The 23,659-nt window shown below is 40.7% G+C and overlaps 1 pseudogene; it reads left to right on the top strand.

Annotated features, from left to right (window-relative positions):
* Nucleotides 1–274: 274 nt before the first annotated feature.
* LOC100400730 (ATP-binding cassette sub-family F member 2 pseudogene) lies at nucleotides 275–2,087 on the top strand (annotated as a pseudogene).
* Nucleotides 2,088–23,659: the final 21,572 nt, after the last annotated feature.

The following is a 23,659-nucleotide window of genomic DNA, read 5'->3' as shown; positions in this document are numbered from 1 at the left end:
TAAGGAGAACACATTTTGGAGTACAGTGGACACAAGAAGAAATGTGAACAGTATAGCAGTTCCTCAAAACATTAAACACAGAATTAAACATAGAATTAATTAAAATATGATACAAGAATTCCACTTCCGGGTATATAGACCTAAAATATATATACTTATATATTCCATTTCTGGGTATACATACCTAAAAGAATAAAAAATCAGGGACTCATAGGCTGAGTGATGAGGCCCAGCTCCCTGAAAGAATGATAACCTACCCCTGTGGGTCATGATCATGCCCTCCGACCTGGCCAGGAAGAGGTAGCCAAAAAGAAGTCTGCCAAAGCTGGACAGCGGCCCAGAAAAGGACGTGAAGAAAATGGAGATCTTGTCACAGAACCACAGGTGGCAGAGGAGAAAATGAGGCTCATGGCAGAGAGACCACAGAAGTGGATTTGCTTACCAAGGACTTTGAGATGAAAAAAGCTGCTGCTTGAGCTGTCACTGGCGTCCTGGCCTCTCACCCCAACAGTACTGATGCTCACATTATCAGCCTCTCATTCGCCTTTCACGGTCAAGGGCTGCTCAGTAACACCAAACTACCAAACTAGAATTAAACTGAGGCCGTCGTTATGGCCTCATTGGCTTAAATGGAATTGGAAAGTCCATGCTGCTCTCTGCTATTGGGAAGCGTGAAGTGTCTATCCCTGAGCATGTGGACATTTGCCATCTGAGTCGAGAGATGCCTCCTAGTGACAAGACACCCTTGCAGTGTGTGATGGACGCTGACCCAGAGCGGGCCATGCTGGAGAGGGAGGCAGAGTGGCTGGTTCGTGAGGATGCAGTGTGAGAAGCTCATGGAACTCTACAACATCTGGAGGAGCTGGATGCCGATGAGACAGAGATGAGGGCCTTACGGGTCTTGCACAAGCTGGGTTTCACACCTGCCATGCAGCACAAGAAGCTAAAACGTTTCAGTGGGGGCTGGAGGATGAGACTTGTTCTTGCCAGGGCCCTCTTTATTTGGCCCTTACACTGCTCCTCGATAGCTTGCTTCTAAAAGCTTTTAAGTGCTTCTTGCTCCTCGTCTCCCATTCACAGGATTTTCTGAATGGTGTCTGTCCAAACATAATTCACATGCACAGAATTTGAAGTATTAAATTGGTAATTATGATCAATTTGTGAAGAGGTGGCTAGAGCTGGAGGAGAACCAGATGAAGGTTTCACTGGGAGCAAGACCCGACTGGACACACGAAGAACTACATTGCGAGGTTTTGTCCTGGCAGTGACAAGCTGCCCCAGGCAGGCCCAGAGCAAGGAGAAGATGCTACAGGAAATGATGGCATTGGGACTGGCAGAGAGGGTTGTGAGCCACAAGACAGTGTCATTTTATTTCCCACTAAGTGGCAAGATCCCTTTACCCTTCAACATGGTGCAAAATGTGAGCTTTAAGTATAAAAAAGATGGGCCTTGCGTCTACAATAATCTAGAATTTGGAATTGACCTTGACATGCGAATGGCTCTGGTATGGCCCAATGGAGCAGGAAATTCAACTCTACTGAAGCTGCTAACTGGAGAACTACTACCCACAGATGGCAGGATCTGTAAACACTTGCATGTCAAGATAGGGCGTTACCATCAGCATCCACAAGAGCAGCTGGACTTAGATCTCTCACCTTTGGAGCACATGAAGTGCTATCCAGATATCAAGGAGAAGGAAGAATGAGGAAGACCACTGGGCAATATGATCTCATTGGGGAACAAGAGGCGAGCCCAGTCCAGAACTTGTCAGAGGAGCAGAAGTGCCGAGTGTGTCTGGCCTGGCTGGCCTGGCAGGACCCCACATGCTTTTCCTGGATGAGCCCACCAATCATCTGGATATTAAGACCATCAGTGCCCTGGCAGATGCCATCAATGAGTTTGAGAGTGGTATGATGCTGGTCAGCCATGGCTTCAGACTCATTCAGCAGTCTGTGCAGGAAATTTGGGTCTGTAAGAAGCAGACCATTACCAAGTGGCTTGGAGAAATCGTGGCTTACAAGGAGCACCTCAAGTCCAAGCTATTGGATGAGGAGCCCCAGCTCACCAAGAGAACCCATGATGTGTGAGCCCTCTACCTGGGCCTGGGTCCCGAGCTCCATCTGGGAACTAACAGCTGCCACCCTGGCCAGCTGCTCAGGAGAGGACCCTGGGCCACACTCCTGCATTGCTGCAATACCCAGCCTCTCTCCTGACCTTCAGCCTGCCTTAGCTGCATCCTCTTACCTACAGCTGGACAGTACGTGTACATTTCCAGTCCTCCTTCCACTTACGTCTGTCCATGTCTGCAGTTGGCTGGCCGTTCCCTCCAGCCCCTTGCTGGTTACCTTACTCTGAATGTGATGCAACCAGAGACAACTGTGTGTTAGCCAAAGGGCCCAAGCCCTGGATTTGACCCACAGAGGAGCTTAGGATCCTCATGTTCTGGGTTTTGGTGATGTTGGAGGAATACCCCCCAGCCCACCGCCCCCATTCCTTTTTTTTCTGGTTTGGAGCTCTGGACCAGAATCTTCATCCTAGTCACTTTTTAAGTAATTATTTAACAGTGTAACTTTTAGACCTGCACGACATCCACAAAGTGCCAAATGAAGAAAGAGGAAGCCATGGTCCCTAAAAAAAGTGAGTCCAAAGGAAAACCTGTGAGTATAAATGTACTGGTTAAAGGGACTCAGACAGATACATGTACAGTTATATTTATGGCAGCATCATTCACAATAGCTAAACGGTGGAAACAACCCAAGTGTCCATAGATGGATAAACGGATAAACAAACGTGGTTTGTGTATGTGGTAAATATTATCCAACCTCAAGAAGAAAGGAATTCTGACCGTATGTTACAACATGGATGAAACTTGATTCTGCTAAGTGAATTAATCATATAAATGCTGTATATTTTCACTTACAGGTACCTAGAGTAGCGAACTCAATAGAATCAGAAAGTCAAATGGTATTTGCCATGGGTTTGGAGAAGTAGGTAATGGGGCAGTATTGCTTCACAGGTTTGGAGAAGCGGGTAATGGGCAGTATTGTGTCACAGGTTTGGAGAAGCAGGTAATGGACAGTATTGTGTCACAGGTTTGGAGAAGTAGGTAATGGGGCAGTATTGCTTCACAGGTTTGGAGAAGTGGCTAATGGACAGTATTGTGTCACAGGTTTGGAGAAGTAGGTAATGGGCAGTATTGCTTCACAGGTTTGGAGAAGGGGGTAATAGACAGTATTGCTTCACAGGTTTGGAGAAGCGGGTAATGGGCAGTATTGTGTCACAGGTTTGGAAAAGTAGGTAATGGGCAGTATTGCTTCACAGGTTTGGAGAAGGGGGTAATAGACAGTATTGCTTCACAGGTTTGGAGAAGTGGCTAATGGACAGTATTGTGTCACAGGTTTGGAGAAGTAGGTAATGGGCAGTATTGCTTCACAGGTTTGGAGAAGGAGGTAATAGACAGTATTGCTTCACAGGTTTGGAGAAGTGGGTAATGGGCAGTATTGTGTCACAGGTTTGGAGAAGCAGGTAATGGACAGTATTGTGTCACAGGTTTGGAGAAATAGGTAATAGACAGTATTATGTCACAGGTTTGGAGAAGCGGGTAATGGACAGTATTGTGTCACAGGTTTGGAGAAGCGGGTAATGGACAGTATTGTGTCACAGGTTTGGAGAAGCGGGTAATGGACAGTATTGTGTCACAGGTTTGGAGAAGCGGGTAATGGACAGTATTGTGTCACAGGTTTGGAGAAGTAGGTAATGGGGCAGTATTGCTTCACAGGTTTGGAGAGGTAGGTAATGGGGCAGTATTGCTTCACAGGTTTGGAGAAGCAGGTAATGGGCAGTATTGTGTCACAGGTTTGGAGAAGTAGGTAATGGGGCAGTATTGCTTCACAGGTTTGGAGAAGGGGGTAATAGACAGTATTGCTTCACAGGTTTGGAGAAGCGGGTAATGGGCAGTATTGTGTCACAGGTTTGGAGAAGCAGGTAATGGACAGTATTTTGTCACAGGTTTGGAGAAGTAGGTAATAGACAGTATTGTGTCACAGGTTTTGAGAAGCGGGTAATGGACAGTATTGTGTCACAGATTTGGAGAAGCAGGTAATGGACAGTATTGTGTCACAGGTTTGGAGAAGTAGGTAATGGGGCAGTATTGCTTCACAGGTTTGGAGAAGCGGGTAATGGGCAGTATTGTGTCACAGGTTTGGAGAAGTAGGTAATGGGGCAGTATTGTGTCACAGGTTTGGAGAAGCGGGTAATGGGCAGTATTGTGTCACAGGTTTGGAGAGGTAGGTAATGGGGCAGTATTGCTTCACAGGTTTGGAGAAGCAGGTAATGGACAGTATTGTGTCACAGGTTTGGAGAAGCGGGTAATGGGGCAGTATTGCTTCACAGGTTTGGAGAAGGGGGTAATAGACAGTATTGCTTCACAGGTTTGGAGAAGTGGGTAATGGGCAGTATTGTGTCACAGGTTTGGAGAAGCAGGTAATGGACAGTATTGCTTCACAGGTTTGGATAAGCAGGTAATAGACAGTATTGTGTCACAGGTTTGGAGAAGCGGGTAATGGGCAGTATTGCTTCACAGGTTTGGAGAAGTGGGTAATGGGCAGTATTGTGTCACAGGTTTGGAGAAGCGGGTAATGGGCAGTATTGTGTCACAGGTTTGGAGAAGTGGGTAATGGGCAGTATTGTGTCACAGGTTTGGAGACGTGGGTAATGGGCAGTATTGTGTCACAGGTTTGGAGAAGCGGGTAATGGGCAGTATTGTGTCACAGGTTTGGAGAAGTGGGTAATGGGCAGTATTGTGTCACAGGTTTGGAGAAGCGGGTAATGGGCAGTATTGCTTCACAGGTTTGGATAAGCAGGTAATAGACAGTATTGTGTCACAGGTTTGGAGAAGCGGGTAATGGGCAGTATTGTGTCACAGGTTTGGAGAAGTGGGTAATGGGGCAATATTGTGTCACAGGTTTGGAGAAGCGGGTAATGGGCAATATTGTGTCACAGGTTTGGAGAAGTGGGTAATGGGGCAATATTGTGTCACAGGTTTGGAGAAGTGGGTAATGGGCAGTATTGTGTCACAGGTTTGGAGACGTGGGTAATGGGCAATATTGTGTCACAGGTTTGGAGAAGCGGGTAATGGGCAGTATTGTGTCACAGGTTTGGAGAAGCGGGTAATGGGCAGTATTGTGTCACAGGTTTGGAGACGTGGGTAATGGGCAGTATTGTGTCACAGGTTTGGAGAAGCGGGTAATGGGCAGTATTGTGTCACAGGTATGGGTTTCAGTTGGGAAGATGAAAAGAATTGTGGAGGTAGTGGTGGTTGCACAACGTGAATGTACCTAATGTCACTGAACTTCACACTTACACGTGGTTAAAATGTATATATGTACATATATATGTATTGTACATACATATTTTAGTCTAAGTCTTGCTGTTTGTTGCTCAGGCTGTAGTGCAGTGGTGCAATCTCGGCTCACTGCAACCTCTGCCTTCTGGGTTCAAGTAATCCTCTTGCCACTGCTTCCCAAGCAGCTGGGATTATAGGTGTGTGCCACCAACCAGGCTAACTTTTTTTGTCTTTTTAGTAGAGACAGGGTTTTGTTATGTTGGCCAGGCTGGTCTCGAACTCCTGACCTTAAGTGATCCGCCCACCACGGCCTCCCAAATTGCTGCGAGGCACGAGTCACCGCACCTGGCCACATATATTTTATCGCAGTAAAAAAGAAAATATTTGTGTACAGAAAAAGAAATAAGAAATGTAAGGGAACACTCTTACCATACTCCCACACTTTCCCTAAGCTCAGAGAATTGGGGGTAACTGAGTAAATGTCAAAGTTTGGGTGAGTTAAAGTCACAGGAGTAGTGAAGGTGTGAGGTCAGTGCTTTTGGTGGTGAAGGGAGGCATTGGTGATGCTTCGCCACCCCACAGAGAATCCAGAAGGGTCAGAGTTGCTTGAATGCACAAAGTAATAAAATCTCATTCAGCAGAAAAAGAAAAAGAAAGAAAAGGTAACAGAGCTCCCAAGCCAGTGTGGACGTTGTGGATATCAGGTGAGACAAGGTAATAGAGAGAGTGTGGAGTCTGGGAAACGTGGCGTAGCCTTGATTGGTCACTGATGTGGTGGCGATGTGTAAAACCAGGGATTGTTTAGAAATTGTCCTGGTCCACATTATTAGAGGAGCTTATGTGGGTGGGGTTTTTGGGGTCAGGCTGTTCATGCCACTTCACAAAAAGCTGAATCTATTCTATCATCCAGCTAGTCAAGAGACAGAATGAGAGGTGAGGATTTAGAGCCAGACTGAGAAAAACATTCAGGCACAGAACGCGTGGACACACATTTCTGAGGGAATGTATAAGGCGTTCGTTTTTACACCTACGGGTAAGGTTTAGAGGACAAAGGTAACCCAAAGTGTATCAGGCTGTCAGATGAAGCCTCCCTGCTGAGTCCCCTGAACGGAAACTAGAGTATGAATCTGCCCTGTTGTATCACACGGGAGGCTCGGGCATGGCATGTCAGTCTCTAACTCTAGGGATGAAAGTCTCTAAGTCCTGGTGTCACTTTTTCAGACTCTAGGTTTTTTGATTTCCTCAACATCTGAATAAATTGTGATGGGGACTTAATACGATCAAAAGGTTAAATTATGACTTATTTCTCAGGGGTTTTGGTTCCAAAAGTTGCCTTACTCAGTATGGTGAATGCAGAGCGAGGTGATGGCAGGGTCTAGGAAGAGGCTTCTACACAGTGCTCACCGGTGGCCCAGTGAAGGCTCAGGGTCACATGTAAATGCACTTTGTAGGTTAGCGAAGGAGAAAAAACGCCAAGTGGGAGATCACAGTGGAGATGGGACCAAAGGCGGGAGCAGCGTTGTGCCTGCTCTGTCAATGCCCTGCTTCCTTTCATCATTTACACTTCACATTTGAGTGTTATTTATATCTTTGACTACTGACATCTCAATTATTAATAAACGTTTGGTTTAGATCATATCAGCTTAATTGTGAAGTGAGGCGGATCATAAACTTGCTCTCTTTGTCCTTTGAATATTATTGGATTCTACAGGACACTGCAGTTGATCACAAGGATACACAGGATGATTAATTTTAAACTTTTTTTTTTTTTTTTCTTCAGCGGCCTGAAATTAAGTGGCAGGAAGTAAATATTTGTCTTGCAACATGATCTGTAGGATAACAGAGGTCCGGCAAGGCTGCAGAGAAGAGGGAGTACTTGTGAGGGCTAGAAGTCTTCCTAGGAAAGGTAGATGTCTTGAATTGTTCTGCTCTCTGGAGACTCAGGAAAATGTGAGAGGGCCTGAAGCATCCAGGCCGATGGTTATTTTATTTTACTTTTTTATGAGATGGAGTTTTACTCTTGTTGCCTAGGCTGGAGTGCAACGGTGCAATCTCGGCCTACTGCAAACTGCACCACCCAGGTTCAAGCGATTCTCCTGCCTCAACCTCCCAAGTAGCTACAGGCACGCGCCACCACGCCAGGCTAATTTTGTATTTTTAGTAGAGACGGGGTTTCACCATGTTGGCCAGGCTGGTCTCGAACGCCCAACCTCAGGTGATCTGCCCGCCTTGGCCTCCCAAAGTGCTGGGACTACTGGCGTGACACATCACACCCGGCCCAGGCAGTTGTTTAAAAACTACTACAGGCCTGGATATGGACAGGAAAGGGAGGTATAGCCCAACCCCCCTGGGTTCAGTAATCGGGGCCATGATTCTCTATAGACAATGGGACAATAGTGATAGAAATGAGATGTTCAAATTGATGTAATTTTTTGGAGTTGAAAATCAAAAAAAGGAACTGTATAAGGAAAGTTATAATGATATTAATTTCTTGAATTATGTGAACCTGCTTCCTTCAGTTTCTCTCTCTCCTTCCACATTTTGTGAGGTTAACACTGATTACTCAGATGGAGAGAATTCTCACCCACCTCACTCCCTACCCGCCGCAACCCTAACCTGGGGGGAAAATAGAATATCTCAGTGGAATTAGAACTCAAGAGTTTAAACAGTCAATTTTTCTGTAATTTTTTAAAATGTCACTATAATATTATTTAAAAAATGTTTTTGGTGATATTTTTATCTGAGACACAAAATTGATCATTGTGATTATTATGTATTTTCAAACCAGAAGAAAGGAAAAAAAAATCTTTCTTTAGAATTTGAAATTCCCTCTCTTTTGTTGTAGTATCTTCTCCTTCCTCCTGAATATTATATATGCTATTGCTTTTATTTTAATTACTTTTGAAAATAATTATTTTTAATTATAGTTCCTTACTTTTATTTTTAATTACTTTTGAAATGTTATCAAATTAACGGCGATGTGATGAAAGTTTTACTGTGAAAAGGATAAGCAGAAAAGAAGTATTAAAAATAATGTTTCGTAGATAATGAACGACAACGTTTTGCATGCTTAGATTCCTTTCTTGAGCATATGTATACATATTTATCTATATATGTGCACCAGTTTGGTTCTATTAACTGTGCACTATCCGTTGAATTATTACCAGAATAAATACTTATATTATGAAATGGAATGAGACAACCATTACCATACCATGAGCAAAAGTAGTATAATCACCAAGGTAAAAATAGCTTGAAATCTTGTAATATGAGGATTTGTTTCATAATGAGCCTGAAAAACATCAGTTACAACTATTTTGAATGATTTGATAGGGTGTTCTGTTCTTACTTTGGAATTTGTTCTTGAGAATATTGGGTACAAAAGTTTGAGGAGAATATTTGAAAAGTCCTCCCTAAGTGCCGGTGAAGAAATATTTTGCAAAATCAACAAGGAGCAATAGAAATGGCAAAGCAACAAAAGAGCACAAAAACAAAAGCAAGAACAAACTAAAATACTAGGCATATCTGAATTACTTTGAGGCTTAAGTCTAAATCATTTTTTTCTGCAAGATAATATATTTTTCTTGCTGGAAATTATGAGTTTAGTAGGACTACTGCTTTCTGTTCCTTTCTACTATCTATTTATTAGACAATGGGTTTTGGAGTGAGTACCATGTACATGTCACTATACATAGGTGCCCTCATAGAGCTATTACTTTTATTTTTAATTACTTTTGAAAACAATTATTATTATTATTATTATTATTATTTTACTGCATTTTAGGTTTTGGGGTACCAAGATTGTTGTATAGGAACAGAACAGAGGCCCTGGAGGCAACACTGCACATGTGCGACCATCTGATGTTTGATAAACCTGACCACAACAAGCAGAGGAAAAAGGATTCCCTGTTTAATAAATGATGTTGGGAAAACTGGCTTTCAGTGTGCAGAAAGTATAAACTGGACCCCTTCCTGACACCTTACACTAAAATTACCTCCAGATGGATTAAAGACTTAGACATAAGACCTAACACCATAAAAACCCTAGAAGAAAACCTAGGCAAAACCATTCAGGACATAGGCATAGGCAAGGACTTCATGACTAAAACAACAAAAGCATTGGCAACAAAAGCCAAAATAGACAAAAGAATTATTTTTAATTATAGTTCATTACTTTTATTTTTAATAAAAATCAAAATTTGTATTTTTATTTTTAAAATAAAAGTGTATTTACTATTTTTTGATCTGTTGAATCGAGGACACATGCCAGAAAATAGTAAATTAGAAATGAAATAAGAACTAGAAAACTTCCACTGGATACAGCAATGAGGAAGTTGCTGGGGTAGGAGCTGCTTCTTTAAAGTATTAGTTATTGTGATGGCTTGAAGAAAGAGGGGTGGAGAGGTTTTGGAGACAGATTCTAGACGTTTTCATTAAGTTTTGCTGTGAAGGTTGAAGATGAATGGGTTGTGATATGGTTTGGCTCTGTATCTCCACCCAAATCTCATCATGGGGAATTGTAATCCTCACATGTGGAGGGGGAACTTTGTGGGAGGTGACTGAAACGTGAGGATGGTTTCACCCATGCTGTTCTCATGACAGTAAATGAGTTCTTATGAGAGCTGATGTGTTTTTTTTTTTTTTTTTTTTTTTTTTTAGACGGAGTTTCGCTCTTGTTACCCAGGCTGGAGTGCAATGGCGCGATCTCGGCTCACCGCAACCTCCGCCTCCTGGGATCAGGCAATTCTCCTGCCTCAGTCTCCTGAGTAGCTGGGATTACAGGCACGTGCCACCGTGCCCAGCTAATTTTTGTATTTTAAGTAGAGACAGGGTTTCACCTTGTTGACCAGGTTGGTCTCGATCTGTTGACCTCGTGATTCACCCGCCTCGGCCTCCCAAAGTGCTGGGATTGCAGGCTTGAGCCACCGCGCCCGGCCAAGCTGATGGTTTTAAAAGCGTTGGGCAGTTCCCCCTTCACTCTCTTTCTCTCCTGTTGCCTTGTGAAGAAGGTGCCTGTTTCTGCTTCACCTTCTACTATAATTGTAAGTTTTCTGAGGCCTCCTCGGCCGTGTGGAACTGTGGGTCAATTAAACCTCTTTTGTTTATAAAGTTCACAGTCTCAGATGGTACCATTATAGCAGTGTCAGCATGGACTAATACAGTGTTGTAGCCTATTAAGAGCTTTAGGGTGAAGGGAAGACTTTTACTTCAAGTTTATATGTTAACAGAGAGAATCAGATGGAAGATAGAGGAGGAACAATCACGATATACAGTAATATACTTAGGTATGGAAACAGACAGGTGAAACCCATGGGCTTGCAGGGATAGGAATTACCTACAACTGGAACTTCAAGTGAAGAATGGATTGAGCATCCTTCGCAGTTCTATTTGAGGTAAGACTAGTTTAAGCAGGAGGCAGGCTTTTCTCAGCATGCTATTTGCTTCTCTGCTCAGTTTTCTGTAATGTGGAGTTTGAGAAAGCAAAAATAGCTGAGATAGGGACCATTTTAATCACAGATTTATAAAGGGCATCACAGCTGGCTCCAAAATAATTACTTACAAAAACAACAAATGCATGAGATAAGAACAATAAAGAGCTCTTAGGAGGTTTCATATACTTCCAACGATTTCAGTGAAATTACAAAAAGGTGGAGTGATACCTTTGTGAATTAATATAATTTTACAATGTTAATCTGTATACGTTTTCCTATGTTCTGTTTTCCTTTTTCTTTTGCGCACTTAGGAGGCATTTTTCCATTATGGACACCAAACCAGGTGTGGACAGAATGCAAAGGAGACTCCAAGTCTGTCTGCATTTTGTTTTTTGAAAGCTGAAGTCTAGAAGAATTTGAAGAAATGATAGAAGAGTTAAAAAAAAAAAAGGCGATTCAAGGGAATAGTCAAAATGTGTTGAACACATTGTACTGGAGAGTGGTGTTCCCCTTCCAGACTGGAAAAAATTTTGCCATGCTTTAGAAGTTTGGGGAAGGAGCTGAGGAAGAAATTTCAAGGTACTGAGATTAGCAACAATCTACTCTGTGTATCAATTAGCATTGCTGGAAAGTTTGTAAGATCAAAGGGTAGAAAGGCTTGCAGGCTGCCTTGGCAGAAGGGATCAAGAGCAGCATCAACAGTTTCCCATGGCCCCTAAGCATGGCTTGGAAGCTGCAGGACGATTAGAATCTGGCGGGGTCATGCAGCAGAAACGGGAGAGCTCAACAGAAATCTGTGACCAGATGTTCATACCTCCTTACATGACTTGGCACCAATTTGTTTCAAAGTCACCAGCTCAGTTTTGCTCAATGCGATCTTACAGTTTCAGAAGAGAGATTTATTTTTACTTTGGTGAGTTTTGAAGGAAGAGGATGGCAAGCACCATGGAGAGACATAGACACAAAGACGTGGAGAATCAAAACCGTATGGAGGCTGCTCTCACAAAAACTTTGTAAATCTTGAACCAGTACATTAGACTGACAGTTTTTCCTTTGGACTCACTTTAATACAGATTTATGATTCACAAGCACAGAAAGTTACCCATGCTCAAGATACATGACCAACTTTCTAGGTACTGGCTGCTAAACAGGTGAGTCCATGTAGCTTCTTTATAAAGAATTTTAAAAGTGGAAGAAAGAAAAAACCCTGAGACTGTCTGCAGATAGTAAGCTTCAGTAAAAAAGGGATCAGTCTTAATTACCGTTTATTTCACGATTAAGGTAAAAGAACCCAGTTACAATAAGTGGGTATGTTTTCCATATGTTTCTTCATTATTTTCACAACAAATATGTGAGAAGAATGATTCTTAAAAGGTATGGAACTTGTTGAGGTAAGGCAACTAGAAGGCTGTCAGACTGGTTTTGAATGCAATGCAGATTTCTCTCTTTCCTTCTCCTCTGTTCTTTCTCCCCTTGTTTCCACTAGTGATTCTACCTTCTTTCTTGCTATTCTACAAATAGCAGCAATATTTATGTTAACAAATGTACATAACGTATAGACCATGCCAATATTTTGTGACTTTAAAGTAGTAACTTTGTGTGACTATTCCAATAATATTACTTTTTACAAAACAAATTTAGAGCACTCTTCAGTACTAGCCTTCAAAGGCAGGCTTTGAGCCGTGGAAGAAGGGTTTTATTTCATGTTTTGTCACATTATATACGTCTAAAATTGTCAGTGAATTGGTTACTGACAATTATAAAGTTTGGTATTGAATAACTAGTGGATAATTTAAAAAAAATTCTTAATGGATAAAAGATATGACGTCTCCATTGACTTTAGGGAAAAAAGTATGTTAAGAACTCTTAAGGCTATTTAAGGAAAAGATTAAAGTGTGATATAGCATCTCAGAACCGAAACAGATCTTCACCCATCTCCCTTTTTCAGCCTAAAGATACTTTTAAGTGATTTAAAGATAACCATACAGATTATCACATTAGATACACAAAGTTATTCAAGAAAATGTTCACCAAATATATTTTTTCTGTCTTTACACTTTCATAGGACATTTAATTCCAAGAGAGAGATGTAATGTCTACCACTAGAGTGAATGAAACAGTGAAGACAGATTTCTATTTAATCCCTTGAACTAAGGAAAGCTAATTTTTAAGGTTTAATATGACAATGAAATACAGAATTTCAAAAAATCCAGGTGGATAAACAATATCGATATTATATCCTTAAAAGTATGGAATTTTACTAAATCAGTTTTTATTTTATTTAAAATAAACAAGGATTTAAATGCTCTGGATTTTAATCATTGCTCTTTACTATTTTTTTTGATATAGAAATATTGCATGTGTTGCTCTGTCCTATCACTCAGTTAAAAGCCTGTTTGTATTGTCTGACCAACAACTTTATCATAAATAGTTCTAAAATTTTGACAGCTGTTTGTAGTAAAATTCAAGTTTCTTTTAACTAAAGACTGTTTTACTGGTCAGCAAAACTAAAATTTCTTTTTTTGACACATGTAAAAATCTATGCTGTGGGAATAGTATTATTGATTTGCTGGGTAAAATATGTTATAACCAAAAATTGCTTCAAACAATATGTGTATATCTTTTTATCTTCTAAAAATGTAGATGAAATCAAATGTTTCAGCCATGAAAATCTGCTATTATTCTATTCCAGAAGATAAACTATTTTTAAATATCCTCACAACATTTATTCTTCCCTAGAATTGAGTATCTGTTTAAAAAGTTAATTATAAAAATATACTGCTAAATGTTTAATTGACCTAATGAAGAAAATATGTTTTAATAAAGAACTCTTCCTTTAAATAGCCCTTTAAATGACGCATAGGTTTTTAGTTTTTAATACCCTTTTCCCCAAATGTGCACACTCTCTGAAGCAGCACTATTTTAAAAGTATGTTGATTATAATATTATTTGAGTAGATGGCAGATTTCTGGGGCCAGAAAGTGTATCTTACTCCTCCTGGTATTTCTAGTTCTTAGCACGATTCCTAGAAAAATTCCTAGAACTAGAAATACTAGGATGATCTAGTTGGATAAATAGATGAATGGTTTTTCCATATAAAGCATCTTTATAATATGTACAGCTTTAAAATTATTGTATTTGTATTGTTCGAATAGAAACATAGTTTTTTTTTTTTTTTTTTCTGAGACAGAATTTTGCTCTTGTTACCCAGGCTAGAGTGTGATGGTGAGATCTCGGCTCACTGCAGCCTCCACCTCCTGGGTTCAAGCAATTCTCCTGCCTCAGCCTCCCTAGTAGCTGGGACTACAGGCGCGCACTACCATGCCAAGCTAATTTTTGTATTTTTAGTAGAGACAGAATTTCACCATGTTGACCAGGATGGTTTTGATCTCTTGACCTCGTGATCCATCCGCCTCAGCCTCCCAAATTGCTGGGATCATAGGTGTCAGCCACCGTGCCTGGCCCAAAACATAGATTTTGAGTTTCCTAATGCAAGTTCAATTGTTTAAAATATATTAGCAGTTAAAAAATTAATCAAGAAGTTATTACTGGCTGCCCATATAAAAATAAAATACACGTTAAAATACCTGAAAATTTTATCTACTTGAGGAGATATTGAATAATGACAATGCTTAGTAAAGATAAACTTGTTTAAATTTATTAAACCCTTGAAACTAGGCATGAAATTTAGGTTTTATGAGGTAAGCCATAAAATCAATTATAAGTTGTGTTTTTTATTTTTATTATTATTATTTTTTTGCTACAGTGTCTCGCTCTATCTGGAGCAGGCTGGAAGGCAGTGGTGTGATCCTCGCTCACAGCAATCTCCAACTCCCAAACTCCCATGCTCAAGTGGTTCCCCCGTTCACCCTCCTGAGTAGCTGGAACTAACTGTGTTTTAGTTTTAGTTTTGTAGGGTCTCACTATGTTGCCCGGGGTGTTCTCAAACTCTTGGCCTCAAGTGAGCCTCTGTCTTAGTCTCCCAGAGTGTTGAGAGTACAGGCATGAGCCATCATGCTGGCCAGTTTTAGGTCTTAATCAAGGGTTTAAGTATGATAGGCTCAGGATTTAGAAAAAACGAATCTCATTCCATTATAAGAAAACATTGAATGATAAGGCTGAAGACCGGGGGATCAGCTGAGAGGCTGTTGCTCTAACTCAGTGTGAGCTGTATGGTAGACGTGGATATAGAGAGATGTAAGTAGAAGATATTTAGCAGAAAATATTGATGAGACTAAGTATAGGCAGAGAAGAAGTGGAATTCAAAATTTCAAGCTGATCTGACTGAAAAAATGGTGGCATAACCTTGAACAATTAAGGGATGAGGGAGAGGGGCTTGGAAAATTTGATGACTTGTTTTAATCTCATTAAATTGGAAATGACAGTAAAGAATCAAAACATGCGATGAAAATATTTAAAAAAGCTCAGCAGGCCATTTAGAAGTGTGAATGATAACGCGGAGCTAAATGTATATTTTTGAACATAACCAACAGTGTGGCAGTAATTGAATTTATGCTAGGGGGGCTTGCTGGCAGATTATGCTGAGATGCAAGAACAGAGTCACACTGATCTCTACAAATTGAAAATGAGAGTAGGAAAACAAGCTGTATGAGAATAAATAAAGGAAATTCAGAGAAGGAAGAAGAAACCAGATTAAAGTAGGAGATGCAGAGAGCAGAGAGGGTTTCCAGAAAGAGATACAGCTATGGCTCTGACGTGCAGGAATCTATGCCTATTATCAGCTCAAGAGAGCAGATTCTTAAGTTTTCAGGAATTTTATGCATCAGTTTTTAAGTACAGCAATTAAATGAAATTATAAACTTCCAAGTAAATAAAATGTTAACAACTAAGTTAATAAATACTAAAAATCTCATCAATTTCTAATTATTTTACTACCTCTTACTATTATCCACACTCCTTAGTTTATTTATACGTTATTTATGATGTGGAAATACTAGACAGTGGTGTTGGATTTCACATCGAATTTGGTATATGATGAAGTCACGTTGGGAACTTGAAATTAGTAGTGGTGAGAATATTTGCAGCATGAAAATGGCACGTGTTAAAAATCAGGGTCCATTTATGATGATATTGACTATCTAAGTGAAGAGGTGACAAACCGTAGCCCTTGGGCAATGTCCAGCTCATTGCTTGCTTTTGTACATAAAGTTTTGTTGGAAGACAGACACACTCATTCATTTAAATTGTCCATAGATGTTTTAGGTGACAAAGGCAGAAAGAAGTAATTGTAGCAGAAACTATCTAGCTCATAAAGCCTAACTCTTTACTATCTGACTCTAGAACAATTTCTCTACTTTTGACCTCATGTAAGAAAGTGCCAGAAAACATATTTATAATGCAGATTATACTTAAAAATGTGCTGCATATACAGTTGTTATATTGTAAAGATTATAAAATTTGAGAAAAAATTTTTTTAGCACTTGAAAACTATTACCTGATTCAGCAAATGTTGCTCACACCACTGACAGATGTGTAAACCTCAAGCATGTCTCTGTTTTGTTATTTTTATTGTATTCAATAACATAAATAAAAATGTCAACTGATACCTACCTTAGAAATAAATTCATTTGTCAATTTCAAATATAGATTTAATGTGGATTTGAGTTTAGAAAGAATCAACAAAAATATTCTGTGAGAACTAATTGGCTACATGAAAATTTCAGTAAAGAATATAATACATTTTATTACTATTTCTAAATTATGTAACACATATGCTTCATGTCAGTAAATTTATGATAAATTAATTACATATATTCATATGTTTCTTTTTATTTAGCGAGCAGGTTGTTAACCAGCACACTATTACACAACAGTTTCAGAACTAATGAAGTTTTGAGAGAATGGAAAAGGTTGTTACATTTAATAAGAATAATGGGAAAGGTTGTTACATTTAATAAGAACTAGAATGCTTGTCATTTGGAAAACTATCAATCAGTTAAAAAATTCTCAGAGCAATTAACTCCCATTTTTAGTCAACTTTTCTTTCATTCATTTAATTGATTATTTGCTATATTAGGCCATTCTCACATTGCTATAAAGAAATACTCGAGATGAGTAATTGGTAAAGAAAAGAGGTTGGGCTCATGCTTCTGCAAGTTGTAAAGGAAGTATAGTGACTTCCGCTTCTGGGGATACCACAGGAGGCTTCCAGACATGGTGGAAGGCAACCGGAGAGCACGACCTCTCACGTGGAGGGAGAAGAAACAAGAGTGGGGGTGGATGTGACACAGACTTTTAAACTGACAGATTTGTGAGAACTCACTGTCAAGAGAACAGCACCAAGTAGATGGTGCTACAGCATGCATGAGAAAGGCCTTCATGATGCAATCACCTCCCACCAGGCCCCACCTCCAACACTAGGGAGTACGATTTGATATGAAATTTGGGCAGGGACACAGATCCAGACCATGTTGCTTGCTATTTTCTAAACATGATGCTAAGTGATAGCTACACTTTGAAGAATTAAGTAGAGGCACAGGTTGTTTTTTAGAGTTTATAATTTGTTGTAGAATGCCAATGATACAGGTTTCAATACAGAAACAAACATACAGTTACAAAATTATATGAACAGACTATAGAGTCAGTGGAAAACAGGGCTGAGGTGGAAGTGACTTTTTGGTCAGTCACTGTATCTGGGAATGCCTCTCTGAGGAAATGCTGTTTCAGCTGCAGCATTGCCTCGGGCTGGGGGTATTGTGCCTGGCCAAAGGAAAAAGCCTGTACAAACATCCTGAGGATCTAAAGTTTTTTAAAAAAATTATTCTCTTGCAATAATAAGCTAACCACTTTCAATTGCTTCATTAATTGCAAAAGAAACTAAATTTTATACATTATTCAGGATATAGGCAGTTACTTTCCTCTAAAAACATCAAAGTTCATCATGTGTGGAAGTTAATTTCCCAAGTTTCCTTGTAAAACTAGTGTGGCATTCTCTGTATGTTTACATATGACCTTCATTAAGGCTAAGAATTTCTTCATTTAGATTTTGGCTTTACAGAACACTAATATTGGGTTTCCCAATACTTTATGTCAAAGGAGGATAATTCTTCTTTCCTCACTCACGTGTGCCTGAATCTCTAAGTGACACTTAGGCTCGGCAGGCATTTACACTCTTACCCAATTTGAATTTTTTCCCCTTAATTCATCAGACCTTAAGAGCCAGCGTATGGCCTCCCTTAGTGTTTTAAAAACACTGGGTACGTTTAGGATTGTTGTGGAAATGTACCTTGTGAGAAAAGATTAATTACGCTTTCTCATTTTCTTTTATTCTTGTTACATTATTATTATTATTTTTAACAAAAGGCTAAGTCAGGTATAAGAAATTGTTCAAATGTTAAAGATTAGAACTAAAAATTGTGAATATTTTGAAGTGTCAACTGAAATCTCCTCACTGTCACTTCTCTCCTTTCTTGCCTGCTTTTATTCCCCCACATTTAAACTTCTTTCATTTTATTTCCTTGGGCCTTGAAACCCTTCTCTCCCGTGCAGCATCTAGAAATTAGTCACGGGATGTGTAAAAGGAAAATATCTTGGGCCCCAAATCACTAAGCCACAGGGAAAAGTCAAGCTGGAAATTGCTTAGACTAAAGGTGCCTGTCATTCTATTCAAAGTCACCCCTCTGTTCACGGAGATGAATGCATATCTGACTGCCTCCTTTGGAGAGGCTAATCAGAAACTCAAAAGAATGCAACCCTTTGTGTCTTCTCTACCTATGACCTGGAAGTTCCCTCCCAACTTGGAGTCTTCCCAGTCTTTACTTACGGTTGTCCTACCTTTCCAGACCAAATCAATGTTCATCTTGCATATGGTGATTGATGTCTCATGTCTCCCTAGAATGTACAAAACCAAACTGTGCTGTGACCCCCTTGTCATTATGTGGCACATGTCGGCATGACCTTTCCGAGTCTGTGTCACAAGTGTGCATCCTCAACTTTGGCAAAATAAACTTTCTAAAGTAACTGAGACTTGTCTCATATTTTCCAGGTTCACAGATGTACACAGAAAGCTGTAAAAAAAAAAAAAACAAGAAAAAAGTGTTAAATCTTTGGCTTTTAAACTCGAAATCTTCACTTCTTATGCAAGAAGAAAATATTTACAAAGAAAATTTGTTATCCAGTTCTGAACTCTCCATGTCTGCCAAGAGCGCCTCTGAACTGTGGAGCGGAATAGAAGAGAGGAAGCAAAATGGTTAAACCCGTTGAGGGGTCTGTCTCCATTCTGTACTCAGAGTTATTTCAAAGCAGATAAAGGGAGTAGTGATTAAAAAAAAGTCCCAAGAGAATTTGGGATATCCAAAAGCAGAGGAAACCAGGTTTGAGAATTCCTCAGGCTCTAGTCTTGCAGGTATTACCTATATTGACAAGGGTGTGAGTCCTGATGGCACCTTGTGGTGTCCAAGATAATAAAGTCCTAATAAAGATTTCAGGTTTGGCTGGGAGTGCAGGCTCAAGTCAGTAATTCCAGGGCTTTGGGAGGCCAAGGTAAGAGGATCGCTTGAGATCAGGAGTTGGAAATCAGCCTGCAGTACATAACAAGATCCCTACCTCTAACAAAATTAAAAAGAATTTTGCTAGATGTGTGATGTATGACTATAGTCCTGGCTACTCAGCCGGCTGAGGTGAGAGGATAACCAGGAGCTGAAGGTTATAGTGAGCTAGGATTGTACTACTACAATCCAGCCTGGGTAATAGAGTAAGGTCCTGTTTCTAAGAGAGAACAACAACAACAAAAAAGACAGGAGTTTTTGGACTCCAGAGAAACAGAAACATAGCTGAAACTTTCCGCTACTTTCAAAGAGGGGGCACAATTAGCTGAAAGAAAGCACCAGGAGACTAAGTTGATTTCTCAACTTGGTTGTTTGATGCGATTGCAGATCCTGGAATGCGAATACACATGTCAGAGACTGGCAGCAAAAATAGACGGAAGGACAGAAGCCAGAAAAGGCAGAGGCCATCTCAACAAATGACCGTGGATTTCAGAGGGAAGTCACAGACAAACATCCTCTCCTGGCCTCCTTTCTCTCCATAAAAGCCCCTGAAATTTAGGTACCAAGTTGAGGGAAAGAAAAAGGAACATTTTGAATGAAACACATTTAGACTTGAAATGAACAAGAATATGCTGTGATCCCATAGGGTGGGGGCTTACTATTCATTTGTCCAACATATTATTGACCAGTGAGCCAGCCACTGTTCTAGATACTTGAGACATACTGAGGACAGAAGGCTGTGACCTCACGCATCTTATATTCTGGGAGGGCAGCAAAGAAAAAAGTGACTGGGGCAGTTGCAGTATTACATGTGAGGGCCAAAGTCGGCCTCATTTTGGAGGTAAGATCAAGCAGACTCTTGATAGAGGTGAGGTGGTTACCTAACCTGGGATTTGGAGAAAGAGCATTCCAGGGGAGAGGGAGCAGGTGGAGCCAAGGTCCTCTGGCAACAGCAGTCTAGGAACATTTAAGGAAAAGCAGACTAGGTGATTAGGAGTAGAAGAGGGCATACAGGTAATGGAGGGCAGATCTATGGGGCTTACCACTCATTTGACAGACTTTGGCTTTTATTTTGGGTAGAAGAGAACTCCATTTGGGTGTTAATAAAAGGAGAATGATCTGATTTGCCTTTATAAAAGATCATTCTGCCTTCTGCCATGACTCTAGTAGTCCAAGGGGACAAAATGATTGCAATGAGGTCATTTAGGAGGTTATTGCCACAACCCATGCAAGGGATGGTAATAGCCACAGTGAAAGTGAGCACAGTGGTCAGATTCTGGGTATATTTTAAAGGTGGAGACAACACCTTTTCCTACAGGACTGAATGAAGGATATGAGAGAAAGGAGGAGTCAAGTTTTCAAAGTTTCCAAAGTTTTCTGTCTGCAGTTACAGGAATGTAGTTGAGATTCCTTGAGATGGGGAAGGCTGGCTGTGGGGCAGGTTGGGGTTGGAGAAACGATCAGGAGATTAATCTTGAGCATGTTAACTTTGGAACATCTGATTTGAAATTAAGAAGTTTTCAGCATAGAGATTTTAAAGTCATGGGGCTGGTTTCCCATTAATATGTTTGAGTAATCTAACCGACCATCTTACAAATAACAACCATAAGTTCTAGACAAAATACCAAAAGAATAACTCAAACGCTATGGGAGTTTACAACCCAGGCTGATTACAGCGGAAAAATAAAATGCGTAAAAAGCGTCGGACAAGATTCTCATTTTCTAGCTTTTATCCTGAACACCATCTTCAATAGTTTCTGCAAAGAGAGCCTAAAATCTAATAGAAAACCTCAAGGTTTTTTGGGCTAAGAAACGAGAAGACAGAATTTGGAGCAACTACGGCTAGGAGAAAGTGAACGGGAAACAGGGAGCCAGAAGGCGGAGGCCTCATCTCTGTGAGTAAACTCATGTCTCTGCCTGACACTTGAACCATTCATGCGTGGGAAAGACTTCGGCTAAGAACAACAAAAATGAACTGACATTTGAGCTACCTCTAGAGAGAAGGATTTTGCAGTTTGAGTCCAATTAAATTAACTAATAAAACAAAAATTCCGTTCTTTGGAGGAATAAAATAGAATATAGAGTCTCTACAATATAACATTTGCAGTGTTCTGAATATAATCTTAACATATAAACAAATCAGGAAAATGTGACCATTCTCAAGAGAAATAAGAAGCAGTGGAGGCCAACCCTTAGATGACTCATTGTTGGACTTAGAGGGCAAGGATTTTAAAGTTGCTGTTTTAGCTGTGCTTGTATTAGTTTGCTCTCATGCTGCTAACAAAGACATACCTGAGACTGGGTAATTTATAAAGGAAAGAGGTCTAATTCGCATGCAGTTCCAGATGGCTGAGGAGGCTTCACAATCAGGTGAAAGGCAGATGAAGAGCCAAGTCATGTCTTACATGCAGCAGGTAAGACAGCATGTGCAGGAGAACTCCCTTTTACAAACCATTGGCTCTCAGGAGTCTTATTTACTATTACTAGAACAGATGGGAAAAACTCACCCTCATGATTCAATTACCTCCCACTATGTCCCTCCCATGAAACATGGGGATTTTTACAATTCAAGGTGAGATGTGGGTGGGAACACAGAGCCAAACCATATCATTCCACTCCTGGCCCCTCCCAAATCTCATATCCTCACATTTCAAAACCAATCATGCCTTCCTATAGTTCTCCAAAGTTAATTCATTCCAGCATTAACCCAAAAGTCCATGTCCAAAGCCTCATCTGAGACAAGGCAAGTACCTTCTGCCTATGAACCTGTAAAATCAAAAGCAAGTTAGTTACTGCCTAGATACAATGCGGGTAAACATATTGCATAAATACAGCTGTTCCAAATGGAAGAAATTAGCAAAAATGAAGGGGCTATAGATCCCATGCAAGTCTGAAATCCAGCAGGACAGTCAAATCTTAAAGCTACAAAATGATTTCCTTTGACTCCATGTCTCACATCTAGGTCATGCTGATGTGAGAGGTGGGTTTCCATGGCTTGGTCAGCTCTGCCCCTGTGGCTTTGCAGGGTACAGCCTCCCTCCTTGCTGCTTTCACAGGCTGGCATTGAGTGTCTGTGGATTGTCCAGGCCCACAGTGCAAGCTGTTGGTGGATCTACCATTCCGGGGTCTGGAGGATGGTGGCCCTCTTCTCACACGTCCACTGGGAAGTGCTCCAGTGGGGACTTTGTGTAGGTGTTCCAACCCCACATTTCCCTTCTGCACTGCCCTAGCAGAGATTCTTCATGAGGGCCTTGCCCCTGCAGTACACCTCTGCCTAGACATCCAGGCATTTTCATACATCCTCTGAAATCTAGGTGGAGGTTCCCAAACCTCAATTCTTGACTTCTGTGTACCTGCAGGCTTAACACCATATGGAAACTGCCAAGCCTTGGGGCTTGCACCCTCTGAAGCCATGGCCTGAGCTATACCTGGGCCCTGTTTAGCCATGACTGGAGCAGCTGCAACACAGGGCACCAAGTCCCTAGTCTTCATAGAGCAGAGGGGCCCTGGATCCGGCCTCAGGAAATTATTTTTCCTTCCTAGGCCTCCAGGCCTGTGATGGGAGGGGCTGCTGTGAAGGTCTCCTACATGCCCTAGAGACATTTTCCCCATTGTCTTGGTGATGACCATTGGATTCCTTGTTACTCATGCAAATTTCTTCAGCCAGCTTGAATTTCTCCACAGAAAATATGTTTCTTTCTGTCGCATCATCAGGCTGCAAATTTTCCAAATTTCTATGCTCTGCTTCCTCTTGAATGTTTTGCTGATTATAAATTTCTTCTGTCAGATACCCCAAATCATCTCTCCCAAGTTTAAACTTCCATATATCTCTAGGGCAGGGGAAAAATGCCACCAGTCTCTTTGCTAAAGTAAGCAAGAGTCACCTTTGCTTCAGTTCCCAACCAGTGTCTTGTCTCCATCTGTGACGACCTCAACCTATATTGTGTTGCTCATATCACTCTCAGCAATTTTGTCAAAGCCATTCAGCAAGTGTCCAGGAAGTTCCAAACTTTCCCACATATTTCTCTCTTCTTCTGAGCCCTCCAAACTTCCCCCTTCTGCCTGTTACGTAGTTCTAAAGTCACTTCCACAAAGCAAAGTCATGTCTTGCATGGCAGTAGGCAAGAAAGCATGTACAGGGGAACTCCCTTTGTAAAACCATCAAACCTCATGAGACTTATTCACTATCGCAAGAACACTGTGAGAGAAACCCACCCTCATGATTCAGTTACCTCCCTTGTGCAGCTCCCACAACATATAGGGATTGTTAAAATTCAAGGTGTGATATGGAGCTAAACCATGTTAGCGCTCAATGAGGAAAACTAAAGATGCTTATAATGAATGAATATATAGAAGTTCTTAACAGAAAACATAAA

This window comes from Callithrix jacchus, chromosome 21 (assembly GCF_049354715.1).
Source record: "Callithrix jacchus isolate 240 chromosome 21, calJac240_pri, whole genome shotgun sequence".
Lineage (NCBI taxonomy): Eukaryota > Metazoa > Chordata > Mammalia > Primates > Cebidae > Callithrix > Callithrix jacchus.
Note: the sequence above shows the minus strand (reverse complement) of the source record. Positions and strands in the feature narration are given on the sequence as shown.